We start from the raw sequence: 23,990 nt of genomic DNA on the forward strand, positions 1-23,990 counted from the left end.
GACTGGGTCTTTAAGAAGCAATTAGGGTTAGATAAGGTCATGAGGTTGGGGCCCTCATTATGGGATTAGTGCCCTTCTAAGAAGAGACACAAGACAGCCCACCCCCTTTCTCTTCCCTTGAGCACAAGAAGAGGTCATAGAAACACACTATGAGACTGTGGTCATGTACAAGCCAAGGGACTAGGCTAGAGAAGGAAACCTACTTGGCCAGCACCTTGATCTTGGACAGCCTAGCTCCCATTACTGTGAGAAAGAAATTTCTGTTGTTTAAGCTGCCCAGTTCATGGCATTTTACTGTGGTTCTGAGAAGACTCAGACATGTGGGCTCTACATGAGTGGAACATCAAGGCTGTTTGTGACCCTCAGGGAACCTAGACTGTGCCAAGGCTAATTGTAGACAGAAATTATTGAATCAGAGATGAAGACAGCAACTGACACCGTACAGGTGCGTCTTCCCTTCACTCTCCTCCTTTCTCCGTCTTTCTATCCCAACAGGCCCTGACAGGAAAGGCAGGGTTAGGAAACTTACAACCCTAAAGTGGAGCAGAAAGTAGATCATTATTAACATACAATAGAAAGAAAGGGGGTGAAAAGGAATGAAGAAAAATATAAAACGTCAAACAGGAAAATAGGTGTATATAAACTGCAGATGGTATTTCCATAGCAAACACTCATAGAAATGTAAACTTTAAAATGAAACCAACGCTATTTTTAAAGTAAATTTCCTTAACATTGTTAGTTAAAAAGAAAAGTATGCTGTGGTAGGTTTAAGATTTACTAAATAAAAATTCCTTCATTGAATCAAAAACTAGCCCGGAGAGACCTAACCACCACATTCGTTGAGTGAAAAATTAGTATTTCCAGACTTCTCTGTGTAAAGTTTCATTTGATAGATTTGAATAAAATAAAACCTTCAACAAAATGTGGGTGCAGCCACTGGCATTAGAATTTGATCAAAAGCACTAAATTTCAAGTTTGAGAAAGTACACAGTGTAAGTTTACAGAATACATTTTAGATCTCCATTCTGGACGGCAGATTTATGGCCTAGGTTGAAATAGTGAACTTCTGTGAATATCACCGCACACAGAAGAAATAGGAAAAACTAAAAAATAAAAAACAAAAACCCACACTACTGTTTTAATTGGTCCTATTATCATTCTTACTAAGACTTTTCATGAATTGTAAAACTGTTTCTCCTAAGGTTTTCTAAAGTACCTTCAGATTAAACAAAAACTAAACATGTATAATTTTTCAACAGCTTCATCAGTTTATATGTGTTAATTTACTCTTAATTATAAATATGTTCTTAGTAAAGCTAATGTTTAAAGATATCAATAAAGGAACAAGAAGTGTCTATACTCTGCAAAAGAAGAATGTAAACATTATTACTTATAATAATAATGACTATAATAATGTTACATTATATATTAAAAAAACTTAAACCTTTTTACCTATGAAATATCCTATTGTCCCTGCTTCATATGTGTTATTCATCCAAGAAGTGGCATTTATAGACCAAAAGGGAATGAGTAAATAATACTTATGGGAAGATCAGGTCTATTTCAATAAATGAAACATATATTAATAAAAAAGCTTAGTTTTAGGGGATACTGGGAGATATATATATATATATACACACAAACACATATATATGTATACATATATATGGATATATACACACATACATATATAAGCCTTAAATGTCTGAAGTCTGCAATGAGACAGAAAATTCTATTCAGAATGATTTGTCTAAATTTTCTTCTTACTAGAATGGACAGGATATGTCTGTGTTAAAATTCTTTCTAGAAAACATTCTCTCAAAATTTCCTACCAATTTGTATTGCATTCCAGAGTCCCTTAGACATAAACATCATCTCTTCTCAAACTGAGTTGAATGTTTGAATGTTTACCCTTCATTTCCTAATCTTAAAGTTTCTCACTGGAATTTCTGAATTTCTACTGATAAGCGAATTTCTTTAAGGATGTGTTAATTGAAAAATGAATGTGGTAGATGGAATTTTATTACAGGGTTTTATTGGTTAATTGCTTTTTTGCTTACCAATAGATTATTATTTGACATATCAATATAAAGAATATCCATCTCTAAAATATTTATTTTTTCAGATTAGGAATTGTGGTAGGTTTTATTTTACATCAGCTGCAGAAATCTCTCCCATCATATGTTCTGCAATGTGGCCCTGCCCCCTCTCGTTAAGGGAGGAGTCTATTTCTCCACCTCCTTGAATCTGCACAGCCCCTCTGAATTGCTGAGGCCAACAGCATATGACTGAATGAAGTGATCTCAGTCCCCGGCACAATAATTAACTGGATGCAGGGCTTCTGTTTCATGTTTCTGAAGAGCCAACGGGCATATAAAAAGTGGCCTAAGACACAGGGAGAGGGCCTGCGGCTGGAGCCTTCTCCATGAGACAGGGAGAGGGATAAACCCTGTTCTCTGTGAGTGGAGAAACCCACCATCTTGGACATAGCTCCTTCAAGCTCAGTCCCTTTTGCTAACACCCCATAGATCCATAAATCTGGGGTGAGACACCAGCAGAGTGCTTTCCAGTCCTGGCAACAGTTGAATAAAATGAAATGTTTCCAGCCACTAACTTTTGGGGTTGACACATTAAAGCACAGATAAGCAAAACAAGCATTAAAGTGTCTGTCTTTATTTCTAATGACTGTCTATTATTTGAGGCTAACTTTATTTTCAGAGGCTATCCAGGGACGAAACTCTCATAAACGATGCCTTATGGGTTAATTTTTCAAGGCACATTGCTCTGCTGCTCCATGCCTCTTTCCTAGTTGCCAAAAAGATTGTCACTAGGATTAAAGGAGCTTGTTAAGGTATGAAAAGGTCTTGGCCAGTTGTTTATTAGCCAACATGCTGAAGGGAAAATGCAAAAAAAATTTAAATCTGAATCTTTATCTAGTTGCCTAAATGATTAATTCTACCTCCTTACACACAATTTTTATCTATAATAATAGTTTGAGTTTACTTCTAAACATCTTTGTGATTGAATGTATTAAAATCGCACCTGAGAAAAATAAGAAAATTCTAATAGATACCGAATAGAAAACTGTTTTCCTCAAAGGCCAGAGGCAGTATTATTTATTTATCGATTGTTTTTCTTCCATATTTAGAATTTTTATCCAGTGTAAGTTAAATTTTAAATAATGGAAACAAATGTGTTTCACAAGGGAAATAAATATCAACGACTCCAACAACTCTATAGTCATTTCTGTCAATGATTTAGACTTCACTGTCAAATATTTATGTAACATAGTTTAAATGAAAGTAAAAGCCTTGCATTTAGTATGAATGAAGTGGCATTTTTCCAAAGGGTAATTCTCTTTAAGAGCTCATTCAAATCTATTATAAATGCTTTAATAAGATTTCACTATTTCAACTCTTTTGAGCCATGTTGCTGTAAGGCATTTTTACTTCCTGACACACATATTATTCCGCCTAAGAGTTTATAATTTTTGTGATTTCTTTATTTACTATGATATATACACAGTCATATACCACATAACAATGTTTTGGTCAATGATGGATTACACACATAATGCTGTATGTAATGGTGGTCCCATGAGATTATAATGCTGTATTTTTACTGTACGTTTTCTATGTGTAGATACCCAAATACCTATCACTGTGTTACAACTGCCTACAGTTTTCAGTACAGTAACATGCTGTACAGGTTGGTAGTGTAGGAGCAATAGGCTATATCATATAGTCTATGTGTGTAGTAGGCTCTACCATCTAGGTTTTTGTAAGTGCACTCTGTTATGTCTGCACAGTGATGAAATCACATTTCTTAGAATGTATCCCCATTGTTAAGCAACCCAGGATTGTGTATGTTAAATTTTATAATATCTGTATTTACTATGATAATATATATTACTATGAGATTATTAACTTAGGAATATGCTTTCAGTGGTTAATATTTTGATTTGGTATTATTGATTTATTCAGAAAAATCCAACTTTCACGTATAAATATATAAAATAAAAAGTAACAAATTAATTTTAAAACTAGAATTAGATGGTTAAATACTCCAATATCAAGTAAATAAGATTCTTTTAATATTATGAAGCAGATATGTGGTCAAAATTTATCTTTATTTATTTATTTTTATTGTGTATATTTAAGTTGTACAACAATATGTTTTGATATACATACACATAGTGAAATAATTACTACAGTCTAGCATTTGACCTATCCATCACTTCAGTTATTTTGTGTGTGTGTGTGTGTGTGTGTGTGTGTGTGTGGTAAAAGCACCTAACAACTATTCTCTTGTCAAACTTTCAGTACACCATACAATATTTTTAACTATAGTAGTCCTTAAGCTGTACATTAGATCTCTAGATTTATTTATCATACATAATGATATTTATCACAAGTGGATTCAATTGTGAAGAAGAACCTTTCAAAGACATGCGTTCTTAAATTGTATTGACATTTCAAATAAGCTGGTTGTCAAGAACATCAAATTTCATCTTTTTACACTATAGACCTTAAAGTCAATTCAGTGATAAATCAAAGCAGTTTCCTGTAAAATATAATTGGTTTTCAAATGATTCTTCAGTAGGATAAACTTTTTAAATTTGTAACAAAACCTTCCTCATAACTGCAATGAATAAAGCAGGTGACGATGTCACGTTTTTAGGGAACCAGAAGTTGAGATTGGCCATATTCCTGCCCACTTGATCTCTCCCTTTCCTGCATAGAGAGTTCCTGAAGTACCTCTGTAGATGTTTAGGTTTCTAAGCACATCATTCTGAAAACACAGCACTAGGTCTATAAAGATCACTGTCATAAATCAAAGTATTTTATGGAGTGAACAATGGGTTCAATAAAAAAGTCATATCCACAAAAGAAGTAATCCATACTTGCCCAATGCCTGAAAGAAAGTCATTGAGGACACACAGTGACTTAAGTACTAGTTGCAAAACGTTTTCAGTTCATAAGCAGAATCCAATCCCCTGCACTACTCATTTGGTGTGGTAGAGACAGTGCACCACACATTACATCTGCCCTCCATATTTTCTAGCCCCCTGCATTTAGGAAGGGCCACATTGTGACTAATCTGTAACAGCAACCTAGTGTCACCATTAGCTCCGTTAGCAGAAGGCCAGGTAAAATCATTAGCACAGTTAGTAGAAGGTCAGGTAAAATCCTGCAGTCTCTCACTCTTCTGTGATGGCAAACAAGAGCCTTCAAATGGTTTGGTCTCAACATGGTGGGACTTTGACCAGCTGGGTCTCAGGTAAACAAAAGGGAAAGGACCCCCAGCCAACTCAAGATGTTCATGTTACAAAGTTCCTTTAACTCTTCAAACAGAGGAGTGGTCTTCTCGTCTAACTACATTTTTCTATTCTTTGACCACTTGTGGACAATATGACACATAGATTGATAATCACCCATCTACCTTGTATAACTTTTCAAGCATGTACTGATGTACTAATTTATTTGAATCATTTATCTCTTCCTGCAAGTGCTGCACAAATTCTCTACCATTTAGATAGATAAATGGATGACAGCTAGATAGATGATTGATAGATTTAGATAGATACATAATGACGATAGCCCTTGATAGAAAGTGAATAATTAAAAAAATTATAAAGCAGCTTTGAACAATCATTGATCAACAAAATCATTATGGAGATACTTATTGAACCATGTCTAAAACATGGAATGTGGTCACTAAATGTTTACTGTAAATTAATGAGTAATAGTACTTGTGAGATGATCTTGAGCTTGTGGAAATATGTTTATATATATATATATATATGCACACACATACACATATACTTTTCATTTTTGTCATCATTTCACTCTAGAGATTAAGAAAAAAGCAAGTTGGAGACTGTTCATTAAAATATTTCCAAAGGTTATATTATTAAATTTATTTTACTTTATAGTGGTAGAGGAGGTGAAGAAAGAGAAAAATTTAATGGATCTCATCCTCACTATGTTGAAGGCAAGATATGTTGTATATTTTACTTTAAAATTTTCAGTGAAGCCAGAGAACATCTTGTCTAGTCATTTAAATCTGACCAGATAATTTTTTTCATTCCTAGAACATTACCAATTTCTGTCTTCCTAAGATAGACAAAGCAAATGAGCCAATAGTCAACCAGGACTTTCTTCACTCCTCTGAAGAATCTTAGGACAAAATGGCACAAAAAAGGATTAAACCTTCATTTCTCAGACACAGACTTGGGATCAGGGAACAATTAGGGGATTCAAATGCAGGATATCCTATGCCCTCTTGCCTTTATTCTGCATCCATGGGACAGAGTGAAATGGCCAACTGAATGAGGCAATGCCTTCAATAGTCTGGGGTAAAGGATATTTTCTTCTTTTTTAGTCTCCGATCTGTTAAGAGACTTCACAAAGCACATTAAAATAGATTTCTAAGAAAAATACATATATATGAAATAGCACTAAAAATATATAATTAGATCCAACAGATCTAAAATCACGACAAATTTCTGGCAAGGCTTTCAGCATGTCCTCTCACTTGCTGCCCTTGCTCATCATGGAACCACTGGGAATCCAGGAGCATTGCTGTTGCATCATCTGCTGAACAGTTGATTCCTCAAATCCCAAACCAAATCCCAAAGGGATGTGCAAACGATCTACTGTGAAGAGACAAGTGACCCTCACTATTAGTGGACTCTGTATTTGCAAATTCTCCTACTCATTACAATGCACTTGTAACCCCCCAATCAATATTCACTGCACTTTCTCGGAAAGAGAAAGGGAGAAATCTGAGTCACCCAACGCACAAGTTTCCCAGCTGAAGCCCAAGCCCAGTAGGTGACACTCTTCCTTCCTGTTCCAGCTCTCCTAACTATAAACAAGTGTCTTTTCCAGAGGTCTATTTATTAGTCACGATTTCCACATTTTTGCCCTTTTTGTTGGCAATGTCACCATTTAAATAACTCCTAAGCACAGTGCTGAAGTGCGGTCCAGGGCTCCTAAGCAGAAGGCTGTGGTGCATCTGAAGGAGAAAATATGATTGGATAAGCTTAGCTCAGGCATTAGTTACAGTGCTGCTGGCCGTGAGTTCAATGTTAATGAATCAAGAATATGTATTACATGAGATGTTTTTCAATAGAAACACAATCAAAACAAGTTTCTGTATTGATCCGTGGGTAAAAATGTTGTGACCTGAGGCTCTGAGAACCCAACTCTGTATTTCCTCTAGGAGCAATGGTTCAGTATTACTTGATGATAGACAAAGCTTAAAACCCTTCTAGATTTTGCCATATTAGTTATTTGATTCATTGAACAAATACAAAATATAAAACTCGAAAACATCTGAAAGTATTTTAGGACAGGGTTATAAAAGAAAGATAGCTTCTAAATTTAGGCTTTGTTCCCATCAGCAAAAATAAATCAACTGAGTATCTCTATGCAGGCATATGAAGCTGAAACATTTATTTGGATTCCTTCTATAAAATAAATATCTCAGTTACTTAAAGCAAAGAAAGCATTGAGTCTTTTAAAGACATATACATACTACATAGAAACCAGTTGATCAAAATGCTTTATAAGAATAACATTTCAGCCAGTCTCAGATTTTTACAGACCTATTGAACATTTAATTTATTTTTTGGAAAGGCTCAGGCCTTAGGATTTATAAATTAAGTGAACAATAATTCAATATGTATTAGGGTCACAATGATATCCACTAAGAGCAGGATCCCTCAACTTCTTGCTTTCTAACACAACAGATAAATAAAACACTAGGATTAATTGTTAAACTGTTAAACATCTTTGCTAATTTAAAAAATAAAAACATGTAGATATTTAAGTTAATCAAGCGAACAAACCCAGTTTGGCATATAGACTAATGGATGGAAAAATTATATTAATCACTAAAGGAAAGCAATTAACAGCGGAGATGCCACAACCGGTATGAAAAAACCACAAAGACTGATGCATCTCTAACCCTTTTCATTTCTAAATTTTGTTTAGGCAAGCATGAGGAAAGCCTGCATGCCTGCTAAGGCACTGTTGTAATTAAGCAAGTCTATCCTGCAAACTTACTATCACAATCTGGAGGGAAGACTTTCTTGAGCTTTGAATGGCACCTGCAGTTCACTAAGCAGAATGGAGTTGCAAGGACTCCAGTGTTACAAGGGATCAGAAGAAAGCAGCAGCCAAGAAAAGCAAAGACTAGAGAGGAAATCGGCAGACAAGTGAGTACTTCACAGTCTGTCTCAATGCTATGGAAAGATAGATACCTATTCCTTCCAAAGAGGCTGAAACAGCTTTCAAGAGAGTAAAGAGAATGAGTCTTCTAAGATAGATGGGGCCTCAAAACTCTTTCATCAAATAACATCACTGTATCATTAAAGAACAGCAATGATTCCTTTTATGGCAATTGTGAATGAGAGTTCATTCCTGATTTGGCTCTCAGCTTGACTGTTGTTGGTGTATAGGAATACTAGTAATTTTTGCACAGTGATTTTTTGTATCCGGAGACTTTGCTGAAGTTTATTAGCTTAAGAAGCTTTTGGGCTGAGACTATGGGGGTTTTCCAGATATAGGTTCATGCAGGGGCACGGGTGGAGCTGGAGGCCATTATCCTTAGCAAACTAACACAGGAACAGAAAACAAAATAGTAAATTTTCTCACTTATAAGTAGGAGCTAAATGATGAGAACGCATGAACACACAAAGAACAATACACACTGGGGCCTGTCGGAGGGTGGAAGGCGGGAGGAGGGAGAGTATCAGAAAACATACCTAATGGCTACTAGGCTTAATACCTGGGTGATGAAATAATCTGTGTATCGCAAACCCCCGTGACACGAGTTTACCTATGTAGCAAACCTGCATTTGTACCCTTGAACTTAAAAGTTAAAAAAATAAAAAGAATAATAAATAATTTTTAAAAGAACAGCATTTAGTAAATTACTGTAGAGGTTCTTTTAAATTACAGAACTCATATTTCTTATATCACGTTTTTTATTTCATCCTTTTTCATATAGTTTCTTATTTTGTAGAATAATTTTTATAACAGAAGCTCCTAGCTAGCAGAGATATACAAAAGGAGGCATAGCAGAGATATACATAAGATACACAAACTAAAACTTCTAAAATGGATCATATTTATGCTGCTATGAAATATTAATTTGTTTTGTCATTTCCAATTTTACTATATATTCTCACTTTAAATGGGCAGCTTCAGCCTAGAACAGAATTGTTTCTCCAGCATATATGTCATGAGGGCACTTAATGTTCTAAATTCCATGGGATACAAACATACATGAAGTTAATTTTTCTTCACTTCTTTCCCCAAAATGTGCTGTAAGAAAATTGTCAGTCTCGTTCTATTTATAACACTTGGATGAACCCCTCTCTAGTTTTCTGATAATTTTCCATTTGGAAGACTCGTGCCAAGCCCAGTTTAAAATCCCCATCACTGCACGTGCAATACCATTCAGGACATAGGCATGGGCAAGGACTTCATGTCTAAAACACCAAAAGCAATGGCAACAAAAGCCAAAATTGACAAATGGGATCTAATTAAACTAAAGAGCTTCTGCAAAGCAAAAGAAACTACCATCAGAGTGAACGGGCAACCTACAGAATGGGAGAAAATCTTTGCAATCTACTCATGTGACAAAGGGCTAATATCCAGAATGTATAATGAACACAAACAAACTTACAAGAATAAAACAAACAACCCCATCACAAAGTGGGTGAAGGATATGAACAGACACTTCTCAAAAGAAGACATTTATGCAGCCAACAGACACATGAAAAAATGCTCAGCATCACTGGCCATCAGAGAAATGCGAATCAAAACCACAATGAGATACCATCTCACACCAGTTAGAATGGCCATCATTAAAAAGTCAGGAAACAACAGGTGCTGGAGAGGATGTGGAGAAATAGGAACACTTTTACACTGTTGGTGGGACTGTAAACTAGTTCAACCACTGTGGAAGACAGTGTGGCGATTCCTCAAGGATCTAGATCTAGAAATGCCATTTGACCCAGCCATCCCATTGCTGGGTATATACCCAAAGGATTATAAATCATGCTGCTATAAAGACACATGCACACGTATGTTTACTGTGGCACTATTCACAATAGCAAAGACTTGGAACCAACCCAAATGTCCACCAATGATGGACTGGATTAAGAAAATGTGGCACATATACACCATGGAATACTATGCAGCCATAAAAAAGGATGAGTTCATGTCCTTTGTAGGGACATGGATGAAGCTGGAAACCATCATTCACAGCAAACTATCGCAAGGACAAAAAACCAAACAACGCATGTTCTCATTCATAGGTGGGAATTGAACAATGAGAACACTTGGACGCAGGAAGGGGAACATCACACACAGGGGCCTGTTGTGGGGTGGGGGGAGGGGGGAGAGATAGCATTAGGAGATATACCTAATGTAAATGACGAGTTAATGGGTGCAGCACACCAACATGGCACATGTATACATATGTAACAAACCTGCACGTTGTGCACATGTACCCTAGAACAAAGTATAATAATAAAAAATAAAATAAAATCCCCATCACACATGTGACTGATATCTCAGCTCCTCTCCACCCTCAGATATGAACGTCAAGGGATGTGAACGAGAAAAGGCCTGGCCATTTCTGTCCTTCTCTTCCAAGTGCCTGATGGCAGAATGTGTGTGCTGGTTTTGGATGGGTCCCCCAATCCTCTACCAAAGCTTTACTCCTCTGGCGCTGACTTTAAAGAGAATGTGGGAGAAGGGCCAACATCTCTTTCCTTCACTTCTCACTTTGGAGGTAGATGTATTGGGCTTCCCCGGCCATCCAGTCATCTCAGGACCATGTGTGAGTTCTTCACAGGGTCCTCCAGAGCCTTTCTCATGTACAGTTCCCTGACTTGGGACATCCACCAATCTCCATTGCCTGAAAAGTAAAACCTGCCCTAACCAATATCACATACGTGGATTATTGTTGTCCCTCAGCCTATAATTCTGTGCCTATTTTAAAATCGTCACACTGTATTGTGACCTCAGTCATATCAAAGTCATATCTCCATATCTCCTTCCCCACATGTGTAAGACATTTCTCACTACACCAAGATGCCTTCGAATAGCAGAATGCAGAGGGATTATGCAATATCATTTTGTTCAACTGACAAATAGATCTTAATTCAAAGAGATTAGATGCGTCACTAGGGGTAGGTAGTTTTATGTAAATTCAGAGAATATTAATTACAGAAGAGACTACAGAAATATTTTAAAAGATCTTAAAATATTTTAGAAATATTTTAGATACATTAGACACCTCATTTCTATAGATTAATTTACTCACAGATATGTAACTAGCAAATAAAAAATCTGTTTGGTTCTTGTCAATATTATAGTCAAGATTCATATCTTTGACACTCATTTTAACCTATCAAAATGAGTGGTAAACTTTTCATCTCAAAAGTTAGATGACATTTGGGAAATAAAAAGAAACAGTTTCCCACATGTATCATTTATTAGCTTTAATCTTTTAAATTATATACCAATAAGGATATTTAAAATGATACAGAGTCCATAAGATATTTTTTAAAAACTAAAATTCATCATTCATCTTAAACTTATTTTGAGTTATCCTGCTACTAACTTGTATTTATTTTACCATTTCAAGGAGTGCGTATTTGATTAATAAAAAGGCATTCAGTTTTATTAATATGTCAACAAATAGACTGTAACACCTCATTAGTTTAGATGCTGGAGAGATAAATGAGTTTTGAGTGTCCCAATTTACTAATAAGTTTTGAAATTGTCTTGTTCCCTCTTGATTTGTGTCTAAATGTATCAATGCCTCTGATAATTAAATTAAAATCGTCCCTACCACACACTCACAAGAGACTAAACAGATGCAAAAGAAATGTTTAATCATATTAGTGGCATCCTTCATTCAAAGCCCTTCATGAAATTCTAAGCAATTTGCTCAATTATTTTTATATCTCAACTTAAGAGTGTTAAATACCTTTTTTCTGCTCATAGTAAGAAATTATAATTCCATTCCAACTGATACCACAGGTGATAAGGAGTATTTCTTTTCTTGTGTGAAAATTTGCCAAAGTTAATGATTACTTGGAGAAGAATATTTTAAGTTACATAATATTAACTTCTATTAATGAATTGGTTCCTTCCAAGAGCTCAGAATTAATTCTATAAAAGTGTATTATTATGACCATATTACCGAAAACGCATCTGCAGCAAAGTAAAAGCTGAGGAAAAGGTTGTATTCCTGTAATCCCAGAACCCTGCAAAACATGCTTCTACATTTCATCTCATATATTAACTGACTCAACATCCCTTTTATACTGAGGGCTAGGTATGGGAATCACATTCTTCCCTCACTCTAGCCCATACTGTGAAATGTATCACATGTTGCTAGCTTGTATACCAACTCATGTTACTGTATCACCTAAGAGTCTCTGAGTCACCTAAGAACTCTTCCTTGATTTTTATTCTCATATTTTTAACTTTTCACTGGAATCCTTCAGGACTAAACTTGTTTACTACAAACTTAATATCTCCATTCCTCTCCTCCCTCTGGCAAATACCCTATTTCCTGGTTTATTCTATTTTAGTTTATAATAACCACTGGTTCCCGAGAACAGGCAACATGCATTTATCTCTTAATTACATGCTTCCTTACCTCCCAATGCAAGCATCCTTCAGTGTGGTGAGCACTCAAGAAACAGTTTAGCAAAAATGAAACTGACAAAATATCTAAATTGGATGTATACTGAAAATGTCTTAATTTATGTCTTAATTTATCTTAATTGAAATCTATACTATAATCCGGTAGTCTTTTTTCTATAACTGAAAACCTGTACTAAATTTAAGAACTATTAAGTGCAATTTTGTATCATAAATTGGATCCTGGTACAGAGAAAAAAACATCAGTGGCAAAGCCCATGATATCCAAATAAATTGTGGGGTTTAGTTAATAGTAATGTACCAATATTGGTTTCTTAGTTTTAATAAATGTATCATGGTGATGGAAGATGTTAACTTTAGAGGATACTGGATAAATAGTAAACTCTCTGTACAATCTTTGTGAATTTTCTGTAAATTAAAATTATTCCAATAAAAAATCATGAAATAAATGTGTATTATCAGAATCAGAAAACAACACTAATCTTACAATGGCATATATTGAATTTGTTCTCAAAGAAAATGATCAAATTGACTGAGGAAGTTGTAGTTAGGGAACTAGAGCGTTAATTATTTTTTTCCCATTTTTTTTAGAATAGGAAATAAAACAGTAAGTTTAAAGTGACTACTTTCTAATAGTGATTTAAAGAAAACAAAGGAGAAGAGGGAGGAGAAGGAAGGGGAGGGGAGGAAGAACCAAATCAGATAGGTGTCAGGTTAGAAATTCAAGCCCTAAAACATGGATTTATGTTCAACGTGCAAGAAAATTCCTTAGAATAAATGATGGCTGATATAATTTAACAAGCAAATGCCCTATGCTAAAATAAGACTGCTAATCTGATTTTTAAACTATGCACAAAATACTAAGTCTAGTGCCCAAAAGAGCATGATTCAGAAATCCTCTTTTCTCTTCCACCACACTGAGCTAATGGGAGTATAGAATAAACACACACATATTCAAGTATTTTCTGAAGTATAGATTAATTTATCAATGCAATGAACATTAATACTTGAACACTCAATTTACAGTAATATTAGTGTAATTTTCTGTAGCTTAAAAGAAAGACAATATAAGTTTTCCTTACCATTTGTTAATGATAATACCTTTTTAAATTTCATTCACCACTGAAAAATTTTGTGACAGATTCGGCCTAAATGAGATCAAAGCTAAAGGCTCAAATACTACAGTAGTGTTCTTTTCACAGTTAGGTTTAAATAAACCAAATGTAGAAGGAAGTTAACAGATAAGAAAACCTCATTTTAAGTCAAATTCATGCTAATATGTAAGGTTATCTTCTTGGCTGTTGAACTGATAAATGAATATTGATCATGGAGGAAATCACTTTAAAAGTTATCAATGTTCAAAAATTTTTCTTTGACATTTCTATACAGTCACAGTATACCTAACCAAAAACAAGAATTGGGTCATCTTTGAATTTTAAAACATGCATAGAGTAGCCTGTACTAAATATACATTAGCTTCTATTCAAATATAAAATGAATAATGTTTTAGAGAAATGGAGGAATAAATACTGTTTATTTGCATCTTCAGGACTTCATATTTTTGGGGGTATAGAAGCTCAAGTCATAGCTGCTAAAAAAAATGAATGGTACAGTTAGACTACCTCTTGCTTCAAGCTTTCCATTGCTATGGCAAACAAAGAAATACAATTAGAGACATAGCTTTATTTGATCAAAAATATAAAACATACACTTTTTGATCTTGATGAAAGTCAAGGACCACTTGCTCCCAGGTACACCCTACTACCTACCACTGTAGCCTCCAATGGGACAAACTCGTCTCAACAATCTGTGGAACTGATGCTTTGGGCTTAGAATGGATCTCGAAACCTGCTTCCACACTTGTAGGCTGATAGGATCCCCCAAAAGATAAATGTTGTTCTAAAGTTTATTTCAAACTTCAAATACATATTTCAAACAGCATTGTCACCATGGGATTGTCATATAAAGCACACAACAATACATAGTCATCCATATACCAAATCTATCTTTAAAAGTAATACTATTTTTATGCTACAAGTAGCCTGTTTTATAAATAAATTCAGTGATGGGGTTGTGCACAGCACTCACAGAATTAAGACTTCAGGTAAAGCATGTATCACCTGACTAATCCAAGTAACCTTTTCCTGTGTACCTAACCATGGAAACTATAAGTTCCACTGACCCTTTTAGATTCCTTCAGTCTCGTTGTTCTCTGTCCTGCTGTCCTGAAGGCTGGTCTTCATGGATTGCATGAGAATGTTCCATGCTTCCAATGGGGTTCTGACAAAGGAAAGATCCAGCAAGAGATGGGAGGAAGCAAGGAGGAGCACTGCTTGTTCTCTCACTCCCTCTCTGCCGGCCGCAGTCGGCCCTGCTACCTGCTTCCTGCTTCCTGCTACCTCTTCTCCTGAAGCCCAATTCCTGATGGGTGGCCCCTTTCTCAAGGTCAACTCCAATGAGGGTCACCAATCCCTTCTCTCCTCCTGTGGGCCTGGGGGTGGCAGAGGCCACCGCCTGCTTTCTCTTCTTTTTGGTTTCCCTAACCTGTCTATTAACTGCCTTGTCCAGAATAAGGCTTCTCTAATCCTTCCTTCTGAGAGTGCCATCGATTTCCTCCGGGAACTCTGACTGACGAAGTGACGATTACGCCTGCCTTTCAAGAATTCCTCTGATTTCTCTTCTGCTCTTGAGAAAACAGAAACAAAATTCCTGAGTTCTCAGGTACTTACATTCAATATTAGACAAAGAGTTTAGGAATACCTAGAAAATGTTTCACTCTTATGTATATTCTTCAGGTAGAAAAAATTCACATATATCCATATTTCCAGAAAACAAAACCCATTCTTATATCCTAGGGAAAAATAATATATGATAAACTCACAAAAAAACTGCCTGTGAAGACTTGCATTTAAAATGTTGGGCAGCAAGTGAATTAATGCAGAAACAGAAAACCAAATACCCCATGTTCTTACTTGGAAGTAAGTGGAACCTCCACCACCCCCAGGCCTCATGTATGTAAAGATGGCAACAGTAGACACTGGGGACTACTGGAGGTAAGAGGGGTGGGAAGGAGAGCGGCAAGGGTTGAAAAATGATTGGGTACTATGCTTACTGCCTGGGTGACGGGACCAACGATACTCCAAACTTCAGCATCACACAGTATACCCAGGTAACAAACTTACACATGTACCCCTTAAATCTAAAATAAAAGTTAAAACAATAAAAGAATAAAAAATAAACATTAGATAGCTATGATAAGTGGCTCACATTGTTTAATGTGTGTTCAGTAAAACTGGAAAGTTAACTTGTGTCTAATAGAATGAAATTTTTTTTTCTAGTGAAAGCAAGTAGGAATAGTTGTTGCATATTTACTAGAAAAGCTGATAATATCTAAAGTGAACAATGACTTTTCAAGATATCTATGAACAAGATATAAAGTGAACAATGAAATTTTCAAGATACATAGCTTGGGATGATGGTAGTAAAAATAGAGCTTTCTTATTTCCAGGAACACAATTCGAGGTAAAGGCAGGGCCATCTAAATGAGGATTCACATAGGAAAGTATGGTCAGCAATGTTTGGCAGCACAGAAAATGCTGAATTTCTCTCTGCAAAAGTTAAACTATTTGCCAATTCTGTGATAATGCTTTCCTATTTTTTCTTTGTTTCATACTTCTAATGTCAAATTATTTGATTTTTTGCAGTCTCATTAGGGGAACATTTCTAAACACTAAGTGGGAATTTGTAATTAATATTAGTGCATTTCCACTGGGTCTAATCCTAATGCTCAGTGTTACTGCATGCCCTTGGAAACTACTTATTCCTGATAAGATCAATACTTTTGTTTTTCCAACTTTACTCTGTGAAAGTAAGATTCCCACATTCTCCTCTACCTAACCACATTTTCTTTTTTCCAATATGGTGGAATATGTTATACGAATGCTTATTCTGTTGTGCTAAAGTTGATTAAATTCCTAAAATATATAACTGGTATTTATTAGCTACATCATCCCTTCAGGAGTGATTTAGTGAGTTTTTTTCTTGATATGTTAAAGTCTATGCAAAATGTACCCTTCTGGAACTTGGAAGTGAAATAATTATTTGGTTCAGGTTTTATATTTTTGTGATATAAGAACATAAATTTTTAATATGAATCATTTTTAAGTATGTAGAATGCATACATTGTTGTTAAAACATTACATTCTGTTACATTGTTTAATTTAGTGCAAGTTTTTGCTATAGATAATTAAAATCACAGGCTGTAGGATTTCTAAAGGGGTTATATCCATTTGTTAACAAGAATTACAAAACTGAATTCATTTCTGTTTTGAAAAGAATTATTCTAGCTCTGAATACACTGATTGTTAAATTTTGCACTGGGAAAGCTTTTGAACTATTTTAGTTATCCTATGGCCAAAGATTTTCTTGCCAAAGAAGGCACTGGCAATTCCCCAAGGAGTGCTATGTAAGTTGGTTCAAAATCGAAAAATGGTTCAAAATCGAAAAATGGCATTATAAGAAGTTTCAACACATTTTCCAATGAATGGGCCTTTGGAATACATTAAACCATGTACAAACCATATCAAAAGTCAAATGCAAATTGCTTATAGGTAAAATTTTTATTTTAAAGATCTAAGCACATATTTTCTGATGAGTCTAAAATGAACAATTCTTATTGATATTAGAATAAATGAGGCGAGAGTTTGCCTTATAACTGAAAAATTCAGCATCAGAGTCATTCAATCTTTCAAAGCTTTTCTGATTCTCCAATATTTAGGGGGCCATGTTGCTTTTATAATTGTTCATACATGATTTCAAGAAAGAAAGTAAAAAAGGAAAATGAAAGAGAGAAAGGAAGAATGGAAGGGAGATGGAGAAGAAGGGAGGAGAAAGGAGAGGAAAGAAGACAGAGCAAACACCAGAGAGAGGGTGTGTGAGAGGAGGGGAGAGGGAGGAAAGAAGGAAAGGAGGCTCCCCCTCACCAAGGACACATATAATAAAATCTCTATTAACATATGAGGGATTTAAAACTATTTTGCAACATATTTTCATTTCCTAAAAATTCTATTTTAATGAAGCTTCTTTCCATGACTTTTGGCTTCCACAGAAGGAAATAAACGTGTGATTGAGTCTGAAAGCTGACTTTTCTTGAATTTTCACTGAGTCTTAAAAGCCTGGGTGCATGGGGGAAACGTGTGCACTTCCAGTAGGGCTGCGATAGAAAAACCCAGACAGGGTGGATGGGAAGCTAAAAGCAAGAGGGACAGCACAGAAGGAACGTATCCTGCTTCTATTTGTAATCGTAGGAGACAGTGGATTCCACAGCAAGACACGGGGTCAAAGCCATTTAAAATCATTACATAGATTATTTGGTTGAGAAAGAACATGAAATAGTGGTTTAGAGTCTCTTTCCTTCAGCAACATTGTGACATGGAAGGGATTCAAAAATCCCTGCATATGACCTAGAAGGACATGGGACTGGTCTGCCAGCGAGCCACTATGGTGAGGGTCTAGTTGTCCCCAGAGCATAGACTGACAGACTCCAGATAAAAAATACAGCTGATATGTAGCGATCTTCAATGGCTGAAAGAAATCAGGTGAGTCTGAGTAAACAGGGACCACTAAGCCTCAACCACGACAGGAACCACTCTAGCTACTGGGGGAATATGAGGGAACGTGATGTCACCATTGTGATTATATAAGTTGATGGGGCCTTTTAACATCTTTTTGATATTTAAGTTTTCACTTAAAATTGTTGAAAAATTAGGGTTGCCATATTTAACAAATAAAAATACAAATAACTTTTATTTGTATTTTTCAATATTTTCAAAAATTATTCATTGGACATATTTTCAAAAATTACTCATTGTTTACCTGACATTCAAATTTAACAGTATTCCTATATTTTACTTGGTAAGCCTATTTATAATGAAACAGCAAGTATGAACTTCTCTCTCATCTTTGGAAAGCAGGGTTATATCAGTTACATAAAGTAAAAAAAATATTAATTTTTTTCCCAACCAAGTTGATACTTGTAACATCTGTATTTTATCATATGAGCTAAACATAAAATATGTTTTTCTCGCTAACTTACATATTAGCACTGCTATGAAACAAGGGAAGCAAATGCCAGCAATTGTCTTTGAAGAGGTTTCAAATAGTATGAGATTTTTCAACATGGATAAGAACGAAACATACAACAACATGATACGAATGACCTACGTTTGAAATTCTTTGTTTCTTATAAAGAAGTTTTTGAATTGAATACCTTGTCTGCCTCTAGACCAGAGTTTGTGACTGAGGTCAAATGAAAAGAAAAATAAGTGTTTCTTTAAAGAAATAATGAGATCCCGTGTGTGTGTGTCTACCCGTACATGTATGTGTATATGTGTGTGTGTGTGTGTGTGTGTTTTCAATCCTCCTGATGAGGGATTGGGAAAAAAGGCAAAGAAAAAGATTCTAGAAATAGTTGGAGAACTTCCTTTCCTGTGGGCATCAGTGAGCACTAGGGGAGACCTGGCAGGAGGAGGAAGCCACCTTTTGTTTATTGCGACAATGAACAGATAACAATTCCAGGGCACATGCAATCTAGGAGAGCCCAGGTAGTGGCCTTAGCACAGAAATCTGAGACCCTAAGGCAAGAATATGATGTGCCACCTTTTCTTCTAAGGTCTGCAGGTCCCTGGGGGTATTCTCATTACAAAGACACTCAGGAGAGTGGTACAGTGCAAGGAAGAAGGGAACCTCATCGTATGCTCAGAAACCTTACCTTGCCCGGGCGCTCACATTCAGAATCCGGCCTGAAATACATTAGTAGGCCCACCTGTTTCTATTATATCTCTTTAGCCTCAACTGAAACAGGTATTTTAAGTAGTTTTCTGGCTTTTTATAAATAAGAATCAAAGGAACTATTTCCTAGGTGAGGTTATGTCTCAGTTTTCTCATTAAGTAAAATGGGAATATTTATGTTACCTAACTAAAGAGTTGCTGGGGAAAATCATAAGAGATAATGCATGTAAAGCCCTGACCACAATCCGTGCTGAGGAAATAAATGTAAACTAGAACAGTAATGCTACTACTTATAATTATTCCATAGCCAACACTGTAAAGTAAGTAACTGTGCTAGGGGATAAGAAACCAGATTGCTTGAAACTTGAAATAAAAAATAGGGCAAAACAGAATTCATCATTGAGAGTAGAGGCAAATTGTATCAGGTGATTTGAAAGTTTCTCTATATTTCAGGCTCAACCGAGAACAATTCTCTATTTGAACAGAGCAAGTGACAGTTTTCCTGAAGCAAATGGCAATGCACTCACTCGCTCATTCGATATTTATTGATTAGACGTCTCTTTCAGCTGTAATATCACCAGAGCATCTTAAATGGTCTCCCTGATCCTTTTCTCTCTTCTCCCTGCAACCCCCCACCCAGTTGTAACACAGCAGCCAGTGTTCTCTAAAAACAAACAAACAAACAAACAAACAAAAAACCCTCATAAATCAGAGAAGGACAAATCCCTGCTTAAAACTTTCCAGTGTCTTCTCAGAGAACTGCAGGTAAAATCCAAGCAGCGTGCCACGGCTTACAACGCCCTACTCAGTTAAGTCTCCCACTGACCTTTCCAAACATGTTATTCAATTCTACCACCATATTCACCTCATTTTTGTTCCTCAGGTGCACCAAGCGTTTCCCTAACCTCCGAAAGGCACTTCCCTGATCCACCGGTGGCCTCTCGCCTGGAGCCAGCAGGCGGCCTCCTTGCTGCCCTTCATCTCTGAAATCACCCTTTTATTTATTTTTTTTTTGAGATGGGAGTTTTGCTTTTGTTGCCCAGGCTGGAGTGCAATGGCGCGATCTCAGTTCACCGCAACCTCTGCCTCCCAGGTTCAAGCGATTCTCCTGCCTCCAGCTTCCCAAGTAGCTGGGATTACAGGCATGTGCCACCACGCCTGGCTAATTTTGTATTTTTAGTAGAGTCAGGGTTTCTCTATGTTGGTCAGGCTGGTCTCAAACTCCCGACCTCAGGTGATCCGCCAAGCCACCGAGCCCGGCTGCATCACACTTTAAAAAATCCTTCTACAGCATTTATCTTCATCTATTTTTTGTTTACTGTTAAGTATTTACTCCGAGCCCCCTCCTCTAAAATGAAAACTTTAACAGGACCTGACTGCGTTATCCCCAGCACCTAAGTCAAAGTCAAAGACCACATGTTGAGCGAATGAAAATTTCTTACGCTTTGTTCTCTGCTCGTTTACCAGCATCTTTTCCACACAACTTTCTGGAGAAAGCTATATATACATATGTATGTATTCCCCCCACCCCACCATTCACGCCCCATGTTATTGCTTTCTCTCACAGTCCTGGATACTAAGCAGAGAGTCTCCAGGCTGGGAAAGAAAGGGGCAGGGTGGGGAAGAAAGGGGCAGGGTGGGGAAGAAAGGGGCAGGATGGGGAAGAAAGGGGCATGGTGGGAAGGAAAGGGGCAGGGTGGGGAAGAAAGGGGCAGGGTGGGGAAGAAAGGGGCAGGGTGGGGAAGAAAGGGGCAGGGTGGGGAAGAAAGGGGCAGGGTGGGGAAGAAAGGGGCATGGTGGGAAGGAAAGGGGCAGGGTGGGGAAGGGGCAGGGTGGGGAAGAAAGGGGCATGGTGGGAAGGAAAGGGGCAGGGTGGGGAAGAAAGGGGCAGGGTGGGGAAGAAAGGGGCAGGGTGGGGAAGAAAGGGGCAGGGTGGGGAAGAAAGGGGCAGGGTGGGGAAGAAAGGGGCAGGGTGGGGTGGGATCCGCAATGAGTGAGTCTCATGGGGTGGGATGGGCAGTGCTGGACCAACAAGACCTAGAAGAAATGACTGAAGGAGGGCCAGGGCATCCGCAGCTCTAAACAGGTGCGCCTGGGGGCCACCCGCACTGAAGGTGTTTCGTTCCCACTCACTCCAGCAGGGCCAGGCCAGAGAAGGAGAGGGTTTCCTGGCTCCAGCCTCCCTATGTGCAAGTTCTGCAAAGGGGTCTCCTGTTTGGCTATGAGATGAACAAAGATAGCTCAGAAGCTCCCAGCTTCCAGAGTCACGTGGGGCTGGGCCTGAGAAAAGCTGGGAGGTCAGCAAGGGTGAATGAAGGGCAGTCCTTGCTTTCTGGAAGACTAGCACCTCAGAGCCTGCTTGAACCGTTTTCCCTCCTGCTGACCCCTGGACTGGGGCCAGACCTACACACGCCAAGGAACGGGCACACACCATTCCTCTTGTGAAGTTCACAAAATACAGACTGGTCAGCAGTGGGAAAGGATCATAATGCTGTGGTGGCAGCAGCCTGTTTTTTCAAAATCAATTTCCCCTGGAGATGGGTGGAAAGTTGAAGTTGTAGTCGGTGCGCGCTAAGGCTGGATACCCAGCGGGTAGGGGAGATCGGACACTCGGTTCAAGTAGGCCACGATGAGATAAGGTTGCAGCCCAGGCTGAAGAGCACCCGAGCGACCCAGAAGCAGATGCCGTCACTTCCTGGGGAGGGTCGGCACAAACAGTCCTTAAAGGGGCAGCTGCAGGAGCCAGTGGCACGGGAGACAGTGAGGGCGCCTCTGCCACGCTCTACCCGCCTCTGGCTCCATGCCTGTCGGGTCCTGGCGTCCTGGCCTCTCGTGTGCTGCCGTCTTGTGTTCTCGGCCACGAAGTTCACGGCATCCCCACAGCAGCGGATCTCCGGGGCGGCAGCGCCCAGGCTCTGGCGAGGCAGCCGGCAGGAAGTAGGCTAGCAGCACCAAGCCCGAGATGAGCACGCAGGGAACCATGATGTTTGTGATTTCCGGCGGATGATGAGCAAGTAGATGACGTTAGTCTCCCCTGGGCTATCTGCTGCGACACCCTAGTGGCGGCGGATCATCCCCGGCGAAGGTTATAGATTATACGAGTTTTCAAATAAAACCCACCACCAAAAAAAAAACCGTAATTATCATCTCTATGAATTTTTAAATTACCTTTCCCTATCCTGCAAAGCAAACACACAAAGTTAAAATGACTTGCATTTGATATAGTTTATTATTTAAGTGGAGAGTGAGAATAAAAAGCATTCTTATTTAAACTTGTATAAATCTAATAATTACTAGTAATAAATAAAATAAGGTAAAATCTCCTTATTTTATGAAATTATCAGTACTCAGCACACACTAAATATTTAAAACTCTGTATTTCTAGTTCTGACTCCTTGGGCCCTTGCCCCACAATTGCTGGTTGCCATTCCGTGTCACTCTTCCTCTTTATGTTACTTTGAAGTCACTATCTGCAATATCAAAGTCATTCACTTCCTAAGCAAACCCGCAGTTCCTTCAGTAGCACCATCTTCATCCTCTCCCCTGACCTATCAGATAGAGAGGATATCATTTTCCAAAGTAATTCCTCGCACACCTCCTTTGTCCCAAATATCTAAGTAGTCAGAAAATCCGGCTGCAGCTTACTCTGAAGTGTGTCACAGTTTCCTCCTTTGCTTTAATTTTTAAAAATCTCAATTTTTATCCAGAGCTGTATCTCTCTAATAGTATTCAAGTTTGTGTCTTTATATTCTAAATTCTTTCTGCTCTAGTCTGTCTTGCATGCAGCCACAATAAATTTTTCAAATCTATGACTATTACCACATCTAATCTAAGTTTGAAATCTAAAATTGCCCTACATTGTATATGTCTTATGAGACTGTATATCATATGAGATTGTGTATCATATGAGATATGAAATATTTTTAAGATCTTTCAACTTCTATTTCTCTATGCAGCCACATCCCTGCTTCTCAGATCTCAGAAAATAGAGCACAGATAAACTGACAGACTATGTGGGAAATCTATATACCAAGCCATACACTCCTCAAGGGTACAGACACTGCCAATTACCTCACAGAGGACCTGGTGTATAGTAGGCAGTTGAATTTATAGTGTGTGTTATTGCGTTAAGCTTAACTGAATTTTACTTTTAATTTATAGGGGTACATAATAGTTACACATATTTATGGGGCATATATGACATTTTGATACAGGCATATAACATGTAATGATCAAATTAAGGTAACTGGGCTACTTCCAAGTGTTTCAAATTGTAAGTGTGGTAGAATTTAATGGCAAAATCTGCTCAGTGACATGTTTCTATTGGTTAAATAAGTATTCATTATTTGTTTCCTGAAATACAGGAACCTCCTTTACAATAAACAAAGAAAATAATTCCATTATGAGAAATATCAAATTGTCACCATATATAATGTAGCTATGTATATTATATAAGCCAAAGAATGATACATGAACCATGATAATCACCTAAGGAGGATAAAT

The 23,990-nt window shown here is 37.4% G+C and overlaps 1 protein-coding gene and 1 long non-coding RNA gene across 2 annotated transcripts in view; both read right to left on the reverse strand.

Moving 5' to 3' along the window:
- The window catches only part of DOK6 (docking protein 6), a 433,588-nt gene that overhangs the window by 347,320 nt on the left and 62,278 nt on the right, over window positions 1-23,990 (reverse strand). The gene's annotated exons all lie outside the window — the stretch shown is intronic.
- On the reverse strand, window positions 20,018-22,191 carry LOC105739633. Its single transcript, XR_001115577.2, has 2 exons — window positions 21,919-22,191; window positions 20,018-20,151 (listed from the first exon to the last, which is right to left on the reverse strand). It is a non-coding gene; the product is annotated as an uncharacterized LOC105739633 (long non-coding RNA).

Source organism: Nomascus leucogenys, chromosome 4 (genome assembly GCF_006542625.1).
Source record: "Nomascus leucogenys isolate Asia chromosome 4, Asia_NLE_v1, whole genome shotgun sequence".
Classification (NCBI taxonomy): Eukaryota; Metazoa; Chordata; class Mammalia; order Primates; family Hylobatidae; genus Nomascus; species Nomascus leucogenys.